This window comes from Equus asinus, chromosome 4, assembly GCF_041296235.1.
Source record: "Equus asinus isolate D_3611 breed Donkey chromosome 4, EquAss-T2T_v2, whole genome shotgun sequence".
Classification (NCBI taxonomy): domain Eukaryota; kingdom Metazoa; phylum Chordata; class Mammalia; order Perissodactyla; family Equidae; genus Equus; species Equus asinus.
Window position 1 is genome coordinate 16,282,838 of NC_091793.1, and position 21,474 is coordinate 16,304,311.

The 21,474-nt window shown below is 56.9% G+C and overlaps 1 long non-coding RNA gene across 1 annotated transcript; it reads left to right on the top strand.

The window, feature by feature from the left end:
- The first annotated feature begins 18,887 nt into the window (after window positions 1-18,887).
- Window positions 18,888-19,875, top strand: LOC139045019 (uncharacterized). The gene is made up of 2 exons (XR_011502523.1): window positions 18,888-19,026; window positions 19,315-19,875. It is a non-coding gene; the product is annotated as an uncharacterized lncRNA (long non-coding RNA).
- Window positions 19,876-21,474: the final 1,599 nt, after the last annotated feature.

A 21,474-nucleotide genomic window follows, 5' to 3' on the forward strand; every position in this document is an offset into this window, starting at 1 on the left:
TGCCACCAGGCTCTGTCGGCAAACCCAGGTGTCCTCGGGTGGGAAGGTGGGCCTGCAGCTGAGTCGGGGATGGATTTGGTCCCTCGGTCCAGACCAGGATGAGGAAACACTGCTGTGCTGGCTACCCTGGGCCTCCCAGCAGCAGTTCCAGATCACCTTGAGAGATGTCAACTTGTCTCCACTTTCCCTGGGGTCATGCCCGGTGAGCGTCAGCCCCACCGAGGGTCCGCGGGACTGTGACATGTGAGGCCTCCTTCCCTCGTGATGAGGATGCCAGGGTGGGTGTGGTTCTGATGCCACCTCCATTTATCCAGCCATGACCCCAACTCTCACCTAAAGTCCACAGTCACCGTGGAGGTCAGTGTTACCATCCCCACTTTACAGATGAGGATGTTGAGGCCCAGGGAGGAAAGTAGTCTGCCCAAGCCACCCGGCAGGTCAGCCCGGCTGCCGCGAAGGCCTGCCGCCTCTGAGGCTCTGCTCCTCGTCTTTAAGCTGGAAAGTGTCCCCAGCACACACCGCAGGGCCCGGCCGAGGCCAGGCCCCGTGATACCAGGGATGTTTCATGCTCCCATGGGAGGAGCCAAACCATCCGTTCGGCAGGCTGGGCAACTTGGGGACTTGCTCCTCCCTGAGTCTCACCCATCATTCCTGTGAAAGTCCTCAGCTCCCCAGAGGTGGAGGGAGGGCAGCACCTCCTCCAGGGCGTCAGGCTGGGTCTAGGGGCCGCTGCCACGGAGCAGCCCCGGCTGAGCTTTCCAAAGTTAACTGAGCGCCTGCACCCTCCCAGCCCCACCACCACCCCCCCCCGTCTCCCGGGGGACGAGCCAGCAGGGTTTTTTTTAAAGCCGGATCTCATTTTCTGCCCGCATTTCTGACCTCCGGAAACCTCGGGTAGTTTTCCAGGCCCTCTGGATTCCGTCACAGGCACGCTCCAAGCCTCCGCTCTCTGCGTTCACAGCCAGGTCACTGGGCACCCAGCAGATGCTAAATGGAGGCCGGCGGGCACAGCTGCCCAGGCCTTCCCATGTCCGTGGGTTCTGCTGGCTCTTGGCCTCTCAAACAAGCATGTCCAGTCAAATTCCACGACTCCTTCCCGTCAAAAAAAAAGTCTCTCTTTGAAAACAAACAAAAATCCCAGAACTGAGAATCCACAAGAGCTGGCCTCCCTGTGGCTTCATTTTCTCTTTCTCTTTCTCGTTTGGCATTGCGAGAACCTGGAGAAAGGGTTCAACCTTCTCATTTTACAGAAGGGTAAACTGAGGCCCAGAGAAAGGAAGAGGCCTATCTAAGGCTCTCCATTGAATCTATGGCCCAGCCAGGACAGGAGCCTGGGGCCTCTGACACGTCCAGCGCTTGATCCTCAGCAGCTACTGGTCCTGGGCGAGAAAGGACGTGGTCTGAGCCTGTGGTCTGCCAAGACCAAGAGCAGTCAGGGCCCTGGGCAGGACCCCAGCAACGGGGAAATGCAAGTCCCGCACTCCACCAATGGATGTCAGCCAGGGCAGCCGGGCCCAGACCGCTGGGTCCCCTGGCACGGAGGTGGGTGCTCTGTAAATGTGGGAAGAAACCCCTGGGGAGAAGCCTTGAACTTCAGGGGCAGGGCTCAAGGAAAGCAGGCTGGCTCTAATGGAAACCAGTCAGCGGGCCAAATGCAGCGGGAGGGCCCCCCCACGGTTTCCATGGGGACGGAGCCCAGGAGGCGGAGCTCTGGAGTGGCTGCGGCAGCAGATGTGGCCTGTGCAGGGCTGGCGTGTGGCGGCGGGAGGGGCGGCGCTCCGCCTGGGCCTGGCAGCAGGGCCCTGGGACGTGGCAGGCCCGGGGCTGGACGCGGGAAGGAGCCTGGGGCTGCAGGTCTGCCACCTCCAGGAGGCTGCCCGGATTCCCCAGGGGCTCAGACCTGTGCTGGATGCTCCAGGCTACCTTTCTGCTCCCCACCCGGCTGGGCCCAGCCCCCGCCCAGCACCGATTCTGCCTGGGTCTAGGCCTCCTTGAGGGCACCACTTTCGCGGAGTGAGGCCCCCCTGCCTGTGAGTAGGGGACAGACCCACAGTCATGGATTTATCCCTCTAGCCCAGGACCCAGCGCTCAAGAAAGTCTGCTCGATCCAGTCGCTGGATGGTGCTGCTGGTCCCCTCCTGTACCCCGAAACAGGGCCGGCCCATGGCAGGCTCCCCACTCTCTCTGGGAGGTGCCCTGGAGAATCAGGGGAGCACTGAGCAGCTCCGAGGCGCCTGGGTACCTCTGCTCTGCCTGCTCGGAGGGAGCCCTCTCACACTGAGACCCTAGCCTCAGAGTGGCCCCAGCAGGTGCCGCTGACCCCCGCTCCCTGGCGCTCCACAGACCCCTGAGACAGGGCGCGGGCATCTCCACGGGAGAGGGATCAGCGTCTGTCAGGTGCTGAATGGTGTCTGCAATGAGCCCCAACACGAAGAACATGCCAAAAACCGAGGGACTGTCGTCTACACCGCAGGCTCCCAGCACAACAGCAGGGTCCAGATTTGGGCCAGAGCAGAAAGGGCCATTTTGAGAATGCTCAAGTCCACAAAATGGTCTCGCCTGTTTCGGGTTTTTACAGCATCTCCCAAAGGTATTTATTCCCGGTACTTGAGTGATAAACTCTGCAGAGCTTCCAAGATCCCCTGGGCCCACGAACTCGTACATCTTCCCCCTTCTGGGCCACAGGAACACTGAGAGCAAGGGCCCCACGGCTCCCTCCTTCCCATTGCCTTGTCCTTGCTGCGACACTGCGCACTGTCCGCGGCCCGGCCAGCACTCTGAGCCACAAAGGGCCTGGAGCCCTTACCCAGCAGGGCTCTTGGGGACTTCATCGGCCCAACCAACAGGCCCTGGATCCTGGGGTAACCGCAACCCAGCCAGAGACAAGTCTTGAGGACCTCTAGAACCAGCACGATGCATGGCCCCTGGGGCAGAAGAACTCCAGAGCAAAGGACAGGCCCCCACTGCTGGTGCTTGGGAGAACCCACCGAGGTCAGCATCCACGAGAGATTGAAAATACACAGGGATCCTGGGCTGGGCTGTTCCCACCCAGCCCGGGGAGACCATGGGTCCTGCTGTCAGAGACCTCGGTTTGGGAGGCGGGATCTGTCACTCGCTAGCTGTGTGACTCTGGGAACGTTCCTCAGTCTCTCTGAGCCTCGGTTTTCTCACACAGAAAACTGTTAACACCCACCTTCCATGCAGGCAGGGACCGTGGCCGGCCTGTTTATGCCACGTTCAGTTGGCACACACTGGCTCTGACTGAATGCTGAAATGAAATGCAATTGGGCAAATTCAACTTAAAAATGAATGTTTAAAAAAATGGATTAAGGTACCCAGCCCTGGGCTTGGCGCTTAGTAGGTCAACAAAGTGCAGATCATCCAATCCCAAGGAGCTAGGCCTGTTGGCAGCATGCGACACGTGCTGGCCCTCTCTTGGGGGAACTGAGTGTGGCCCCCAACTCTCTCCACTGGGTCAAGGCAGGGGATTTCTGCCACTCTGGGCCCCCAGTCAGTCTTGTTCTCCCCTCTCCTGGCAGCTGGATGCTGACCCTGGTGGCCGCACCTTTCCCGCAGGGCATGCGCCCAGGCTGTGGGCCGTGGTGGCCTGCCACGCTGCCTGGCCCAGAAGAGCACACCTGGAGGCTGCCTCTGTGAGCCGCCCACCAGTGCTGGTCGCACAGGCCTGGCAGCCAGGGGATGAGTTGTTTGAGTGTGGCTCACTTGAGAGGCAGAGCACAGCCCTGGTGAGGGAGCACCCAGGATTGAAGCCTGAGACCCTCGCGGCCCACTCATCGTCAGGGGCTGAGAGCCTGCCCAAGTGCTGGCGTCCGGCGACTTCCTATTTGCATTCACGACAAAGGCTCTGGCTGGAGGACACCACCTCCACCCCGTGGAGGCCCCTTGGAGCTGCAGCGGCCGCTGAAGCCCTCCACTGCCAGTCACATGCGCCCGTGCCCGGCTGACGGGCTCCCCTGGACCTCACGCCCAGGCTCAGGTGGGGACTCCTCGACCCCCAGAGTCGAAAGCAGCAGCACAACCAGGAGGGTGCCTGCAGGATCCCTCCGCCCACGCCAGCCGGAAGTGCGGGCACACCCACTGCAGGAATCCTGGGGCAGGGCTGGACTCCCAGGAAACTGGGCCAGAGGTTCCTGCGCATACCACATGCCGGAGCCGTCAGGCCCCCCAGCCCCCACCGGCTGCTCCCTTCTAGGAGTTTGCAGGCCAGGCCTCGACCTCCCATCTGGCCCCTGCAAAGCTCAGAAGCCAAGAGTCACAGGGACCAGAGACGGGGACCCTTTTCCCCGTGGTCAATGCCGGGTGACATCATCACATCTAATTCCAGGAGAAGCCCATGGGTAGGATTTATCTCCTCCCTTTATAGATGGGGAAACTGAGGCTGGGATGGGCAGGCAGCTCACTTGAGAGCCCAGGCCTCCAGTCTTCCTACGAGGCCAAAGAGAGGGAGAAAACCAACCAACCACAGACCTCTTGACAGGCCGCTACTGTCCCTGAGTCTGATGCTGTCACTCCCGTTTTAAAGACAACAAAACGAGGCCTCGTGGTAAGAATCACTCTTACCAAGGCCTTTTCCCCAAAGCTGCATTAGGCTGCCTCATCAAATGCCCCCTAGTTCTTGCCATGTTCCTGGTGGGGAAACAGGGCCGCTAAACCTCCCCCGTGTGGCGGCTCAGCGCCCCAAGCCCTGGCACGCAGATGCACGCGTGCACACACGCACACACTTGCAGACCTGCCTGGGAAAACCAGCCCTGCTGGCCGCTTCTTGGAGGAGGGCTGACCGGCCCACCCCAGGGCCTTCTGGCCACTCCCCTCCCTCGGCCCACCTTCCCGGATCCTGTTCTGGGCCCGCCTGCGCCGCCATTTCCTCTCCGGGGCCTGGAGACTCACTTCCATTCCTCCCAGTCTGCAAATGGCCGTTCTCGGAACTGCCTGTCCCGCCGAGGAGACGGCGCCATGCCCGGCCAGGGCCCGGAGCACAGCCAGACCAGCCAAGGGGCCTTCCTTCGCCTACCAGGAGCCTGGCACCCGGGCAGCCTATCCATCCACCACCTGCTTTGGCAGGCCAAGGGCTGGGGAGAAGGGCCCATCACAGTGGGACAGCGGAGTGCCCAGTCCAGACGTCCCCAAGAGTGGTCCAGAGGCGTAGGGCGCCCACTGGGAAACCACGAAGAGGGCCTGCCCCAAGCAGACATGGTGCCGCCAAACACCAGTCCACCTCTGGAAACCACCAATGAACCAGGGAAAACACAGGACACCTGTGTGTCCACGCTCACGTTACGTGCACACGCCGCAGTGCACAGACACAGGCACGCCATCCACAACCAGCTGCCATGTGGACATCTATGTCCACACTGACCAGTTAATGCTGGGTGGACACGGGCTTTGGAGAACAGCAGGCCTGGGTTCGAACCCTGGGCCCACTCCCATCCGCTGGCTGAACCTGGGGAACTCCCTCCCTCAGCCTCGGAGGCACGGTGCCCCCCTGGGAGGAATGCAGGTGAGGGTAACCGCTGAGACTCAGAAATAAACCAAGGATTAATGGCATTTATGGGGTGCTCTCTCTGAACTAGGTGTTGTGCTAAACACTTTCCCTGTGTTACTACAAGGCAGGGACACTTACTGTCCCCATCTTACAGATGAGGAAACTAAGGCACAGAGAGGTGAAACGAGTCGCCCTTGATCAACACCGCCAGGAAATAAAACAACTCAATTTGAAGCCCAGCCTCAGTCCTTCTCCACTCTGCTTTTCCAAATGTGAAAGCGGCCCCGGACCCAGGGAGAGCACAGGTACCACCATCACCATCATCGATGAGGGCCGTGACGCTGAGACTCCGACTCGTACAGCCTGGGGCTGCTTCGTTTTGCCTGATCTTTGAGCCCCAGACCAGTGCCAAACTCACAGGGCTGCTAACAAACACAGTTCTGGTGCTGAGACAGGAATCAACAGGATAAAAGACCAACACCGGAAAGGATGAAATGGTTAAAAAAAATCCAAGAGCAGAGCCACTAGAGAAAGTGGCTTCCAAATGGCTTTGGGAAATTTCATTGACTTTTCACTTTTCCTATTACTCCTAACCTCTCCGCTGACAGGTACATTCCTGAAAATGCACAAGCCACGATAAAGCATTTCCATTAACAAATGGAAGGGGGGCAGGGAGCCTGCAGGATGCAGTAGAGGGAAGCCCCCTGCCCTGTTTCAGCTCCACAAACACCGGGGTCGCTACTCCGGCCACAAGGCGGGAAGGCAGCCCCACGGACTGAGAATGGCCCAGCCTGAACCCAGAATTCGGAAACGCAAAAGGAAACACTTAAAAACAACGAGGGGGGAGAAAGAACCCTCAGAACCAATTCTATCATAACGTGAGCAAATTCTCAAAATAAACAGTTATCATCATTTGCAAATTATCATGGCTGTAAAACCACCCCACTCTCACGTGTGCCGATAGGGACCAATAAATCCTGCACTTTATCTCGGGGAGATAATTTTTTTATAAGTTTATAGCTACTCTTTGTAGTGTACCTGTTGAATTTTTTTTTATTGAAATGTGCCTTTAGACCACGCAAAATATTTATGATCTGATTTTTCATAAACGTCTCAAAATAATTTTATGTCAGTCTATAAACAATAGCCAGAGATTTAACGTCTTTCCTACAGGGATTATGAAAAAGACTAAAATTCTAAGTCCCACAACCCACAATTTTGAATTTAAATCTGGTGTGACACTGTTGGTGCTGCAAAACAAGATAAAAAAGTGACTAATTAAAACATTTAAGGTCCTTTGACATTGGGCATTTGGAGTCTTAAAAGGAGAAGAGGAAGACCAAAAACGTAAATTAAAATTTAATTGAAGGTGATGGTTGCTCCTCTACCGAAGTTTTCAGGGGATGAGAAGATCATTTAATAAGGCTGTTTTTACACACAAATGCAACTTGTTTATTTTGACCTCAGTTCTTCGAAATTGTCGACTCCACAATTGAAATATGCTGTGTGTTCCAACAAGGACCCGGCAGTCGTAATGACAGACCAGCCCATCTGTGCTGCGAGAATGTATAATTTCAGTCTATAGTGGAATTTATATAGAAGCGACGAGATGAAAACTGCGATGCGTGGTACTTTCTTAAAAAAAAAAAAAATACTGCTGAGAAGTACCGGGTGCCATGGAGAATGCTGATATTTTGCCCGATTTAAAAAAAAAAGATTCTATGGAATTTTACTGATTTGGGGGAGGTACAGTGTTATCACCCAAGTCAAAAAACTGATCTGATAATTGATCACATATAACCACCCCAGCTACATAAGGTGTGCGCTAGGTGTGTTATGCATATACATTGAAACCATCAGCTGAACATAATCTCGCTGGAAAATACTAATTTAGAATGAAAACGCTCATCTATGGAAATTAATTGATTTTATGCTACTTGCCCCTACCTTGTCCAAGAAGGAGATGAATTAATGCTCAGGAAATTTGACTATCTATCATTCCAGGATTTAGGATTAAAGGCCTGTTCACCTACATTAATTATATCAAAAAATAAAATTAAAAATGATGAAGAGCGGGCAGCTATTAAAAGTAGAAATTCTTTAAAAATGACTAACCTTCTTCTCCCCCGTCTCTCTCTCCTCTTGACTCTTTTGCTTTTAGAATTTATTACACTCTGTTTCCCTCTATTACTTTTATTTTGTCCCCAGTGTTTTATTTGGTGCTTGCTAAATATTTGGGTGGAACGATCCTCCAGCTTGCACAGCAGAATGTGGCTGTCATAATCATGAAAATGTTTTAATTATCTCTGCTATATGCGCCTGACTCTGCAGCCCCCAATCCTCCCGTACCCACTGCTGTCTTATCTAAGAACAAAAGCAACCACCGATATTCCTCGTGCGAGCCGAGCTCAGTTTCAATATTTGGTGGTGTCTGCTCCAGCTGCCTGCTCAGGCCGGCACATACAGGGTCCAAACGCCTCTGAATTAGGAAAACAAAGATGTATTTACATGGGAATGTTCCTCTTAGTTGCAATTTAGAACTTTCTGGACCTGTTTTTCCATTTTCCATAAATCAAGATCCCGGCTCCCCTGTAAGGTGGGGAAACCAGGCCGCGACTGTGGGCGCTTTTGTCAGCCTGCCAGAGGATGAGGTGAGCTCGGGTCTGAACTCTGCAGAGCCCACCTTTCAAATGAAAAGGTCCAGCAGGTCTGAAGGGAACACAGAAACGTGGGCAGCCGCAGAGCCCAGCTCCCGGATAGCCGCAGGAGCGTGGCCCGGGGACACAAAGGTCTTCGAGGGACTCCCACCCCCACTTGCCATGGTTCAGGCCCTGGATGGTCGGGTGTCTCGGCCCACAGCTCTGTAGATGGGAAACCAGGACGGCATCAGGGCACAGGCAGGCCCTGGACCACTCAGAGCCCCCCAAGGGTCTGTCTGGTAGACGTGCCCACGTGTGCTCCACGCGCCATCCGTGGACAGGGCTGTTATGAGCCGGGCACGGCACTGTTAGGTGGAATCCCCAGGCTTAAATAAGTGCTTAAAAAACAGAGCCCAAAACAACCTAAAAGATATTCCCCACACTGAGCTGAGAGCCAAAAAGAGCTTTTTTTTTTCCAAGAAATAACATAAAACGAAAGGGAGAAAAAACAGGACCCCAAAACTGTGGACACAGCAGCAGTAAAGATGCCGGACAAAACAAAAGGGCCTCAGTTTCTCAATGCGGAGTCCACCCTCCCGTGTGCCAGCCCAGCCCTGCCTGACGAGGAGTTTGCTGGGAGGAGCGTGGACGCTTCTGGTGTTTTTCCCCTTTGCCACTCCTGGCACTGCCAAAAATTAAAATAACAACAACAACAACAATAATAATAATGAGACCCCCCCCCCAACAACAAGCCGATATAACTGAGCACGAAAGAGTAGGCCGTGCCTATTAATACCTCCTGAAACATTCGTTCAAATTATAATTGAACACGCAGCTACTGTGAAATAACAAACATTCATTTTTATTGTGATTTCTAAAGGCTGCAGCTTTGGATCTTAAAAATAAATGGGCTTGGCTTCTGCATTTTCCCTGCAGTTTTTGGAAGGGCTCACTTCACTGAGGATATGGGGGGGAGGGGGTCTGAAATAGAATTTTGAATTTCGGATAACCAATTAGAGAGAAGGAAACGTAACAGGCATCAGCACAAGATGGCAGAGCCCTCGGCTTGTCTCCAGCTAGAGAGAAGGGAAGAGGGGGACTCACCCAAGGCGCAGGAGGACGAGGGGCGTTCTCAAAAGCAAGGAGGTGAAGATGGTGTCCCCTTGCCCGCCGGTCACAGAGGCAGGCAGAGGAGGACAGGTCCTGCCGGCCAGCAGGCTGTCTCCAGGTGCCAGCCCCCGACCGACAGGCCCTCAGGCCTCCTGGTCTCTGGCCACCGTCGTCCATCGGTCCCTTGGTCCTAGCCGGTGCGGCCTGGGCCTCGGCCACCACGGCACCCGGGGGCAGGGCTGCCAGGAGCCAAGTGGCGCTGGGGGAGGCCCTGCTGCCAGCCCAGGAGGACGAGGAAAATGCTACTTTTGTCTCCTGCTCTCATCTGGCACTGGCTGCCCGGGGAGGGGGGGCCAGAGGCGGCCGCTGCGGCTCGGCCCCGCCCACCGGGAATTTTTGAAAGATGCTCATGGGTGCCGGGAGGATGGCAGACGTGGCAGAGGCGGGTGGGCCGGACCCCCAAACCCACCAGCAGGAAGGGGGGGCTGGCCAGGCGGGAGAGGGAGGAGGAAGCAGGAGTGTCTGGCCACTCAGCGGCCGGCCCGAGGGGGACGCCGGGAGCCGGCTGGCCCAAGCCCGGCCCAGGCGCCAGCCCTCCCCGTGGACGGGTGGCGCGGCCCCGGGCGCCATGTTGCGGGCAGGCGGCCTGGCCGGCTGCTCCGGGAGTCCAGGCGGCCTGGGCTCACTCCCGGGATAGAGGCCGCATTGTTCCCACGCCGGGCCCTGCAGAGGAGCAGGCGGCGGCCGGCACCCCAGCTGTGCTCCCCGGGCCAGGCCGAGAGCCCTCACCCCAACAGCTCCCTGGCCGGCCCTTGGAGGGAGCCCATTCTAGCCAAGGCCCTGGGAGGCTGTTCGGTTGCAGCTGAGGCCGTGGTCACAGGTTTGAATCTGGCCTTGTGCCCAACTGGCCACCTAACCCAGGGCAAGCCACGCTGCCTCTCCCAGCCTCAGTTTCCCCATCTGTAAAAAGAATAGGGATAATGGCTCCTGCCACTCAGGGCTGCTTTGATGACAAAACTGCAAGCGGAGTGCTGAGCATGGCACGTGGTACGTCATCGGCACTCAGGACACGGCCACCATGCAGACAGGGGCCAAAAGGTGGCCAGGCAGTCACGAGGGGTCCAGAGTCCAGGCACGTCACCATATCCCTCTCAGACCACCACAAATCCTTCAGTTTCACCAAAGCCAATCCTTACCACCAAGGGGAGAGGTGACCCATGCCCACGCTCGGCCCTCTGACCCGGGTCAGTGGGCTTGGTTTAAATGTGGGCACTTTCATTCGGAGATTTGGCAGACTCAGCTGCCCTCTCCTGCAGGCAGCAGGCCAGGTCTGCGTGGCCAACCTGTTTGCCCAAGTCTCTCCTCCAGCCTTTTTATGCGGCCAGGAGCTGAGGCAACGACCGCCAGGCTATCCCTGTGCAGGGTGAGCCGCGAGGCTGCAAGTGTGGGAAGGGGCTCCCAGGCAGGCAGGGCCAGCTCCGTGCTGAACGAGAGGGGACAGCACGAGTGACCGAGTGACCGTGGCTGGTCCGCTGTGTAAGTTTACACCCCAGCTCCGGGCCTTTCTGTTGGTAACGACTGGAGGTAAGGGGCGGCCTGGACACCTCGGCATCTGGGGATGGGAGTTCCCCAGCGGCCTCGAGTACATTTTATTTTAATATTGCTTTATGCCTGCTCAGAGACTGTCATGCCCAAAGCGAAAGGAGGGGGGGACCGAGTGAATGAGGAGGAAGCAGCCAGGAGGAGCCCTCTGGTCCTCGGGCTCTGGTCTTATGCACAAGGCCACGTGACCAGTCGCCAGCTGATGCCAGAGACAAAGCAGGTAGGATTCCGATACCATGCGCCCGACCAGGAACGCTGGGAATTCCATTCCAGAAAGGGCTTGGCACGGCTGCCAGCAGCCTGGCCCCGGGAGGACAGGGTCCCCCCATACTCCACGAGGGAAGCCCCTGAAAACTGGGTGGCCATTTTGGGGCCGGCCCTGACAGGAGAGAGAAGGCACAACCTGGGTTACGGCTGCAGGAGGAGGTGGGCACTCCCCACCCCAACACACACACAGTATCGCCACGACCAGGAGTGGCCGCTGCTGTGCCCAGCTGGCCACCTAGGAGATAATGGCCTCCACCCCGAGGCCTGCGGGCCAGCGTGAAGCTCAGGACACAACATATCAGCCAGGGCGGCAGGGCAGCCAGGCCCGAATCAGGCTGGAACTGCATGCCATGAGGTTTGGCAGCGTCCCCACTGTACTGGGGCCAGAATCCCCATCCACAAACCCTTCTCCAGGCAGATCGGGGAGGGCTCCACAGGCGACATCCACGGACCCTGACATGCTCAGGACACACGTGTGACCCTGCAGGCCAGAACCTGTACTTCAGGCACCTGCTCTGAGCCTGGGCAGGTCTGGCGATGGGATGTGCAAGCCACACGCCATTCGCCCAGCGACTTTCCCTGTTAAACACATGGAAGACTGAAGCCGCCCCCCCCCCCCCCCCCCCCCCCCCGCCACCATCATTTTATTATAATTTAAAATGTAATTATAAAAGGCTGATTTGAATGTAAATATCGCTCTTCAACACATGAAAGGCAAATCTAGATTTAAGAGCCCCAAATCAGCAGGTAAATATTTCAGCTAGAGGCTCTTTCTGCCATCGGAAAGCCAAGACGTAAAGGAAGGCATTTCACAGAAAAACCCAGCCCCGGCACTGGAAACCAAAGGCATCAGGGATGACGTTCTTGTTTTAATCTTGAGAGAAAATTCTATTACTCCCTTAAAAAAAAAAAATTGGCGTTTTACTTTAGACATCCCATGCACAGCACACATTTTCCTAACCACAACCACCAGTCTCATTTGACGACAATCAGCGTGGCCTCCGCTGGTCACATCTCCACTCCAAAAATCTCTCAGCCACTAACTGAGCAGCGGCCCCCACCGGCTGTCGAGACGCTCCGTTCATCCATCCACGCGGGTTTCTGAGCCCTCCCGAAAGGCAGGGCTCCCGGACCCCGACTCAAACAAGCTTCCCACCCAAAATTTCACAAGAAGACCGGGCAGCATTTTACTTTGAACCCTTCCTCCCCAAAAGTGAATAAAAGCCTGTGTGTTAGGGTTTTTCTGACCCAGGTCACGAAATTTCAGTCTTTTCCACTCCCATTTTTACAATTCTACTCATGGCCTCAGAGGCTCTGTTGTGGTCACCCCCGAAAGAGAGCTCTCGTCATAGCATTTTTGGGGGCAGGTTAACGCAGAAGGTGAAAAAGACCACAGTCAACAGCTTCCAGGATTAAAAAATAAAGATAGGTGACAGCAGCTTTAAAAAACAAAACCTCCTTTTTGAAGCCAAATATATTATTTGCCAACAAAGTCTTTGGGTTAGGGGACGCATGGAAGGGAGGGCCCCCCACACCCTGATCGGGGCGACTCCTTCTGTCCTCCATCCGCTTTGTAGGGGCATCCAGACTGAGGACCCCCTAATTTGGCCAGGGTCCTGGGCCAACTGTCCCAGGCCTTCCCATTGTGCCCCAAACGCTGGGAAGACCCGCTCCCTGACACTCTCCTCACAAGCCCCAGCCCCATCAATTCCTCCCCGGGTCCCTAACATGAGCCTCGCTTCCCAGGGCGCCTTCCCGGCTACACTGAGGCTGTGAATTTAGCAGGAACCGAGTCCAGCTGCTCCAGCACCATCCCGGCAGCCGCGAAGGCAAGAGGGAGGTGGCTCATGGGTAGGCCTCAGTGAAATTCTGCTCATTCTATTAATTCAGAAAACATCCATCCAAGAGTTACAAACATACCATCTCCAGCTGGGGACAGTGTTTGAGGGTCTGTGTGTGGCTCTGCCAAGTCAGGCCAGACTCCAATAACCTGCAGGCCGCTCCTGAGTTCATCACAGAACGGGATTTGGGGAGGAGTAAAGGACACCGGAGAACCACAAATATTGTCCCAAATCGCACTCGGCGGGCTCCCCCCAACCCTCAGGGACAGACCCTTCCTCTTCCAGTCCTGTTTTTCTCACTTGCACTCTGCCACCCCCAGCAGACAAAGGCCAACAGGGCCTGGCCCGAGGGAGCCATCCAGCCCAAGAGCCAAAACCCAGCTATCTTTCCGGGGCTGCGAATGTGCCCCTGCGGGTCCTTCAAAAGAAATCACAGAAGAAAAAAGAAACTTGTGGAAGTTTAAATTCCACTTGATAAAGAAAGCCAGCCGTTCCCACTGAAGTTTCCCAAGAACCACGGGTGGGGACTTTCTTTCTTCCTTTTCTGTAAATCTCATCCCTGACTTCTCAGGGCCCGCAACACCCAGACACTCGAGCTCCGCTGTCCCAGCCAACGGGACACTGGTTGGCCCTGAAAATAAATATTTCATATAAAAGGTCCATTGTCTTCACTCGGAGACAATTGTTACTTTTTCTCCCTCCTCGGCCGCATAACATCAGAAAAGCATGGCTGATGCCATTTATGGTTCTTTCTTGTTCCAACAAGATGTTTTGAGAAAGGGCCATCTTGCTGGGTCTTCCTGAACGATCAGCTAAGAGATAAAATTCTCCCAAAGCCAGCATTTTGGTAAACGTAGGCTTGTATCAGGCTAAGGAACAATTAGCCCATCAGAGTGGTGAAACCCTCCCACGGAACTGCCACCCATGTCGCCAGCAAGGATGCTGGTGGCTGGCATGGCCCCTCCGGACCTCGCAGTCAGGATGTCTTGCCCTCATCTTTAGGGGTCAGACCCCCGGGGCCAGCACCAAGGTGAGCTCTTCAAGTGCCATTCTCGCGAAGGGCATCAGGGGACCTCTTGGGAGGACTCCAGGGGCCTGGTCCCATCCAGTGTACCCAGTGCTTCCAGGCCAAGTCCGCCTGACAAGGAAAGCCCCCTCTGCAGGCTCCTGACAGTCTACCTTGAAGAAAATATCCTCAAGGTGCACTTGCACTACCACCTGGCGGGGGGAGGGGGAGGAAACTTCCAGGTGTCTTTTCTGGTGCAACCAAAACTGGGCTTTCTGTTCCCCAGAAACTCAAAAATATAGTAACTAGCAATAAAAATGGCGATTACCATTTACAACAATAACAAGCAGCAGCAGCCATTTACCGCGTCCCTGCCACGTGCCAGGAACTGTGCTTTGTGGAAATAATGTCGTCTGAACCCTCCCAACGACCCTCCTGCTCCTGAGCTCAGGGTACAGGCCCAGGAAGGTGATGTGACTTGTCCAGGGTCACACAGTGAGCCAGGGGCAGGGGCTGGACCGCAGCTGCCCGGATGTGAGCTGGGACACTCCAGCTTAATGGGACTTCTGCACGAGTATTCTCCCTTCTCCCCAAATATGCAAATACACCCTTCCAAGCCCAACAACCACCACCAAGCCTGGTGGTTTTAAGATGGTTTCCTGCCTGGAATGGAAGGGCCTCAGTGGGAGCGCACATCGGTGCCTCGCAAGGGATTTCCCTGAGTACAAGAGAGCACCCATCCAGGCAAGGTGCCCATCAGGGCGGACAAAGTCCCTGGTCCCTCCCTCGGCCCCACGGGCTGTCTTCCAGTCAGGCCCAGTGCACGCCAGGGCAGGACAGGCCCCAGCACCCTGCTGAGGATGGGAGCAAGTGAGACTGGTTCATAGAGAGTTGGCCCCAGTCAGGTGCAAAGCACACGGACCAAAAGTCACCCCAGTGGAAAGCTTCCTGCTGTTTCCACTGAGCAGAGTGCTGTCCGCACCAGTTCAGGCAGCATGCTCCGGGACCCGCCAGAGTGGAGGCCTCACCACCACACACTGCCCATGCTGAGCAGCCAGCCCCTGCCAGCAGCTGGAGCCCCCTCACTCAGGAAGTTCTTGGGCCTCGTAGTGGCCAGAGGCCGGGCATGGCGAAGTGCAGGCGAGGGGCCATCCTGGGGCTGCCCCTAGTTTAAAACAAAAACACGAATATTAGGGCCATCCTCTCACCAGCCCGCCACAATCCACGAGACCCTGTCCCCCTGCTTAGCACATTCCTTCTATTAAATCCAGAAGTGATAAAAACAGGCAGGCATTAGTTTCGTTTTCAGAACCTTGTCTCTTGTGCCAGAGTCCTCAAAAATGAACTCTGCCTGGATGAGACAGCCCCACACAGTAAGAAGCCCCTGGTGGGACCCGAGGCTCCACGGGAACTGGGCTGGATCTAAGGAACAAGGACAAAGGCAGGACAGAGCCGCGGTGGTGCTGAGGCAAGGTTTCTGTCCGTGGGGCAGCCCCACTGTTTGCTGTAGGATCTCAACCCTGTCACACTCCATGTGCCAGAGGCACACTTTGTGGCAGAAGAGGGGTCTTGGGAGCTGACGAATACGAACCCCCTGCTAAGTGGCCCTGGGAGTCTTCCTTAGGCCCATGGAAAAGAAGCGATGGACGCTCCTTGTGCTGGGGTCTGTTTTAAGCTTGGGCATGCCCAACAGCCTCAGCAGAATGCCACGCCATTCCCATCCATCTAGCCGTATGTTACAGGTCGTCTGTGGACCCGGGGAAAACGTCTCCACGTTTTGCAGGCGAGGTCCCGATGGCAATTGACCTCCTTACGATTATTAACCCTGTCACTACCAACGCCACACCAAGCAGTGGCTCCCGGCCGGAGCGGCATGCCTTCGGCAGCTGCACCCTCATTTCCAAGATCACCCCCAAATGGCCCACCTCAGGTTTCACGTCTGCTAACGGCCTCTGATAAATTCATAAATAAAAATTCACAAAGGCGGGGGGCCAGAACGGAAGACGGGGGTAAAAGCCAGGGCACTTGCGCAAACTTTCAGCCTCTGGGCCAGGGTGGGCCAGACCTTACTGAAACGGTGCCCTCGGTCCTCTGGGCTCTTCCCTCGGATCTGGGGAACCAGGCAGCCGGAGGAGAGGGAGGCGCCAGGCAGGCCTGGGCCACTCAGGCCTCTGTCCACGTTCCCGGAAACATGGCCTCCAAGAGCCAGCTCACAACTCTGGGGTGTTATGGGAGAAAGCCCTCCCTCTATTTTTTTGTGGTCAAAGCCCCCAGCAGGGTTGCCCAAACCACATCAATAAGGTGGGGGAGTGCGGAGGGGAAATCGCACCTGCGATACGATCATATTAAAAAGCGGGCTTAATCCCCCACAGTTATGGGTTTCATTTTAACAGGAGAGGGACCTGCAAGTTCAAACATGCATTTAAAAATCCCCAATAACTGGAACCAACAAAGTAAAATAAAATGAGGACAGTGCTGGCCTGCAGAGACTGCCGTGGCCTCAGAAACTCAACTTTGAAGAAATTAATTTCGGCGTTACCTTAAAACCCTGTAATTACGGCAAACGCGCATTCCTTCACCCCTGCCTCGCTCCCCACAAACTCCCCAGGGCCGCTGGCCAGGCCTGTGTGTGAGCCACCTATAAAGGGGGATTTATTACGAAAAGTTATGAGTTGTTTTTCGTTTTATGCCACCATAAACAACAGCTTCCACACAAGGGCCTTTCACTCCAGTGGCCCCATCGCTGCCAAGGCTTGACCGAGGGCCCCCCGGAATCAGCTCTCCATAAATGCCGGACCAGCAGAAAAAAATAAGAAGTAGCAAAGATTTAGGAAGTGAGTGAAAGACTTCAATTTTTCGACAAAGAATTGTAGCTTCCAAACAAGCCTGCAAACACATCTAACCTGAAAACAGACGTTTTCTCTTCTCGTTCTATTCTGTTTTGGATGCCTGCTAATGCTATTTTACGGGTTCAACAAAATTCTCTCTGGCAAACGGCCCGCACACCTGAGATGAGCGGCTGTATTTCACAAATTCCAAGTTCCAGAATCTTAACGACGGCCGTGGAGTTCTTGAAAGCTGGTGCGGCTTCGGGTTCCAGAGCGACCTCGTCCGTGTGTCCCCTCGTCGGTGGAAGGCCTGCCCTACAGAGGAGCTCTTCTTAGAAATCCCTTCATTAATATTTAAATAGCCACTAAGTAGCGAAAGTGAGAAATGCACTTACCGTTCTCAGGAGTCGCCTTGAACCCGATCGCGACCCGGGGCGCGCAGGTCGACAGCCGTGCCCTTGCCGGAGGAACGCGCTCGGAAGCAGCCGGCGCTAGGCTGCCGTGCCCGCGGCTGCAAAGGCCCTGGGTCATCGGTCTGAGTCCTGGGTTCCAAATGCTTCCCTCCTTCAGGCGCCGAAACGGCAGAGAGCAGAGCGATGCCATCTCCCGCAACTCTCCGCAGCGGGGACGGCTCCGGGGCAGCGCCGGCGAAGCGCACGGCCAGGCCCCACTTCCCCGGTCCCGCATCGCGCCGCTCCTCTTTCTCCCGGCTCCGGCTTTCCTGGATTGAACGACCGGACCTCAACGAAGAGTGGCCCGCAGTACCTGGTCTCCGTGTCTGCGACCAGCGCCGCGAGGACCTTTGTCCCGGACGAAAACGAAAGCGCGCCTGGCGGGGGACGCCCACGCCCTGCCGCGGAGGTCCGGGCCGGCGCGCCCTGCGACTTTCTCCAAGTTCACGTGCATCCCGGGGCGGGCGGGCCGGCGCCGCGGGCCCCAACTTGCAGCGCCGGGCCGTCGGGCGCGCTGCGGGTTGCGGCCGGGCTCGGGGCGGCCGGGCGGCGCGGGCCGAGGGCACAATGGGCGCCGCCGGGCGGCCGCGGGGACAGCGCGGGCCCGGCCTCCGCGCGGCCGCTCGTCTGGCGCGGCCCGGGCGCCGAATGCGGCGGCGGCGGCTTGGCACAGACGCGCCGCGCGCCCGGTGCATGCTAATGGCCGGCGGCCGCGCCATGAATTATTCAGCAGCGGCGCGGAGAGGGTGAGCGCGGCGCGGAGGGCGGCCCGGCCCGAGCGTCCCCCGCCGCTGCGAAGCCGCTGCGGCGAGTTCCCAAACTTTCCCCGGTCGGCACCGAGGATGCGGCCCCCGCGGCGCCTCCGTCCCCGCCCGAGCGCGCCGGCCGCGCTTCCCCCGTTGCCGCCTATTTTATGTCTTTTGTCTCGGAGTTGGCACCTGTCCCAGAGAGCGCGTTTCCCTGCCCACCCCTTCGCCGCCGGATCGAGGCAGGGGAGGGGGTACGGGAGACCCGGAGAGGAGGGGACGGTGGGGGGGAGCAAGGCGCCTCTGGGCCCCGCAGCTCCGGGAGACCGCCCGGGGGTGGTGGCCGTGCCCGCGCACCCTGGCGCCCCTGTTCCGCGGGGAGGTCAACACTTTGGCTGTGCCCAGAATACCAACGAGGCCTCCCGGGGCCCCCGGCCATGCCCGCTACGGGCGAGGACGGGGCGCGGCCCCTTCCCGCTTCCCCCCTCCGCCGCGCACCCTCCTCTTCGGGCCGGCGCGCGCGGGCGGGGCGGGCGGGGCGAGCAGCGGATTCGCCGCCCGGGCCCCGCGCCTCGTCCCGCAGCCCCGCGTGCGCGCCCCCGCGGGCATGCCGCCCCGGGCGCTCCCCGTCCGCGCGCCCCCGGCCCGCGGCCCCTCCCGCCTGCCCGTGCGGGGCAGGGGGCACCGCTCCGCAGAGACCCATCAGCTTTCTGCTTCGACCTCTGGGGCCTGCGCGCCCGAGGGGCGCGGACAGGCGCAAGCCCCGGCCCTAGCCCGCCCTCGCCGCCCTGGCACCGAGGCAGCTGCCGAAGCGTGCTCGGCGGCTGCGCTCCGAGGCGCCGGCTGCCATGATTGCGGGCAGCAGGGCGCGCGCGCGCACGCTCGGGCCCGGCTAGGGGATCCCGGGCGGACCGACGGTCCCTGGCCTGACCGCAGCCCCGTGCGCGCCGCGGACAGCAGCCACGGTCGCCGGGCTCGTCCCTGCGAGGCCGCTGTGCGCCATGGATCTCCAGACGAGGTCCCAGGACAGAGGTCGGGGTCGACGGTGGCAGCAGGCTTCCCCGGGGCAGGGCGCGCACCAGGGGCGACCTCCCGGCGGCTTCCCGGACACCGCCGGCCCTGTGGAGGGTGGGGCACGGTGCCCGGGATCTGGTGAAGTGGAGGAGGGCAGTGCACAGTGCCCAGAGATGGAGGGGGTGCGCAAGGTGCCTGGCGAATGGGGGGGTGCCCTCACGGTGGCCCGGGAGGCGTGGGATGGGCGGGGGCACCGTGCCCGGAGCTGCTGCCCAGCTCCGAGCTCGCTGTCTTCCTTCCCCGCAGAAACAACTTCCTGCTCCCCTGGCCCAGGGCGCAAGACCTGCGGGAAGAAGTGCTAGGCCGCAGCTTTGCTCTTTCGGAGCCGGACGACTACGCTGTTGCCCCCTGGCAGCGCGGTTCCTCCCCGCGCCCTTCCCCGGGGCCGCGACCGGCTGGACTCCAGGGTCCCGACACTGGTTAGAATGCCAGGGAGGCTGAAGCAGCTTTTCCTGCAGCCTCCGCAGGGGCGCCTGAGTGGTTTCCCCGCAGAGGGGCCGGCCTGGGCCTCTGGTGCTGGGGGACGCCAACACGAGGTCACTGCGCTCGGACCCCCTCCCCCAGCTTGGGCATGCCCTCGCCCAGAGTCAGATGGACCTGGCTGTCCCCAGACGCCTGCGACGGGGGCCCAATTGAAACGAGGCCTCCTGGGCCCCATCCCAACGTTTCTGTGCCTGTCTCCCCCCCAGCCCCCCACCCCCCAAGCCGGCCTTGGCATTCTAACCAATGTCCCTTGACGTCACATCTCGCCATTTCCGTCAACCAATTGAAACTTCCCCGTTGTCATAAAAATATATATACTTTTTATGCCATTGGTAAATTCAAAAGTTCCTCGTGTGCCCTGCTTCCCAGGAAACTCTACTTCACGTTGGATTCACTGCCCAGGAAGAGAGAATGGCCACATGGACAAGGCTGGGCTGGGGCAGCTGGAGCAGCTCTCCCAGGGCCTCAGCTGCCCACTGGCCCACCTTCGAGACACCCTGGACCTCATCCTCGAATTGTGCTGGACACCCCCACACCACTGCCACTACTCTATGACATACATGATTTTGAGGCGGGAAAGGGAGGGAGGGAAAAAAACCCAGGATATATTAAGAAATCTCCCCAAATTGCTTTCCTTGGTGTTAGACTCTTACTGTGGCCTCTCCTTTCTAGGGATAGCTTTTTTTCCTATGAGAAAATTCAGCTTTTGAAAATGTAGTAGACATGTTTTCCGGTTAATCTTTTCACTGAAATCCTGACCAACTTTCACTTTCCATAGCTGCTGACAAGGAGCAGAGACAGCCCAAACAGGGGTGATTTCACAGTGGGGTGGGTTTCACTCTTTCCCTGAGGAAGGTCCAGGCTGGCTCTCCCAGTTTCGAGGGCTAGGGGGGTCCAGAGCTGGAAGCCCAGGAATTCTGTGTTCCTCCTTTCTCAGAAAAAGATGGTTCTCTCAGCAGTCTGAGCCTCGGGAATGCCATACCCACATTCTAGCAATACGCACGCAGGGAAAAACAATCTCTCGTCTAGCACAGTCCTTTGTAATTTTCTTCACTATTATAATTCCCAGCCCGACTGGGATGTGCAGGGTGAGCAAACACGTCCCCACGAGATGAGTATGTGCAGGGCAGTCCCAAAAACCACACAGAACCCGCTATCACCCTCCTCCTGCTCCGGCCACACCAAGGAAGAACCCAGCCACTAACGGCCATTATAAATTCCGCCTGTCCCTCATCTTAACGGTATGGCTCAACTACTTTAGAAAACATATTAAAGATATTTTGTGGTTTAGCAAACGTGAGGACTCCAGAACAACAAAACTGCTTTGAAACTAGGCTGAATGCAAAGATCTAAACATCAGAAGTATCGGGCCCTTTTAATACCAAATCTTGTTTTTCCAAAATAATGAGCAAGCTCGGTAACAACTGAACGGGGATTTTGAAAATAAATATATGGTTACTGTTCTCACGTAAAACCGTTCCCAAGTGCAAAACTCTGGAAACACTGCATACCTTTGAGATATGTTCACACACACATAAAAATATTGCATCCACCAACCACACTATAATCTATTTATAATCACTTTCCTAAACACTATAAATATTATAACTAATGTGATATATGTTTTGTGATTAAATGGGTGGATTAAAACATTGAATTAAAAAAGCCACAAAGAAAAAGAGATTATCTTCCATTATGCCACTTACAACTTGTGTTCCATTGGCACAAATACAAATTTGACGACTGTATCATTACTGAAGGCAATGACTAAATGCCAGGATATTAGCTTTGCAATTTCCACCTGAAATCATTGTATAATCATACCGGCTTACTAACCTTTTTATTAGCTGATTTTTTTTTCCTTGCTCTCACACACAGTAATAAGTTAATTTAATGCCTTTTTCCTCCTCCCAACTTTTCTTC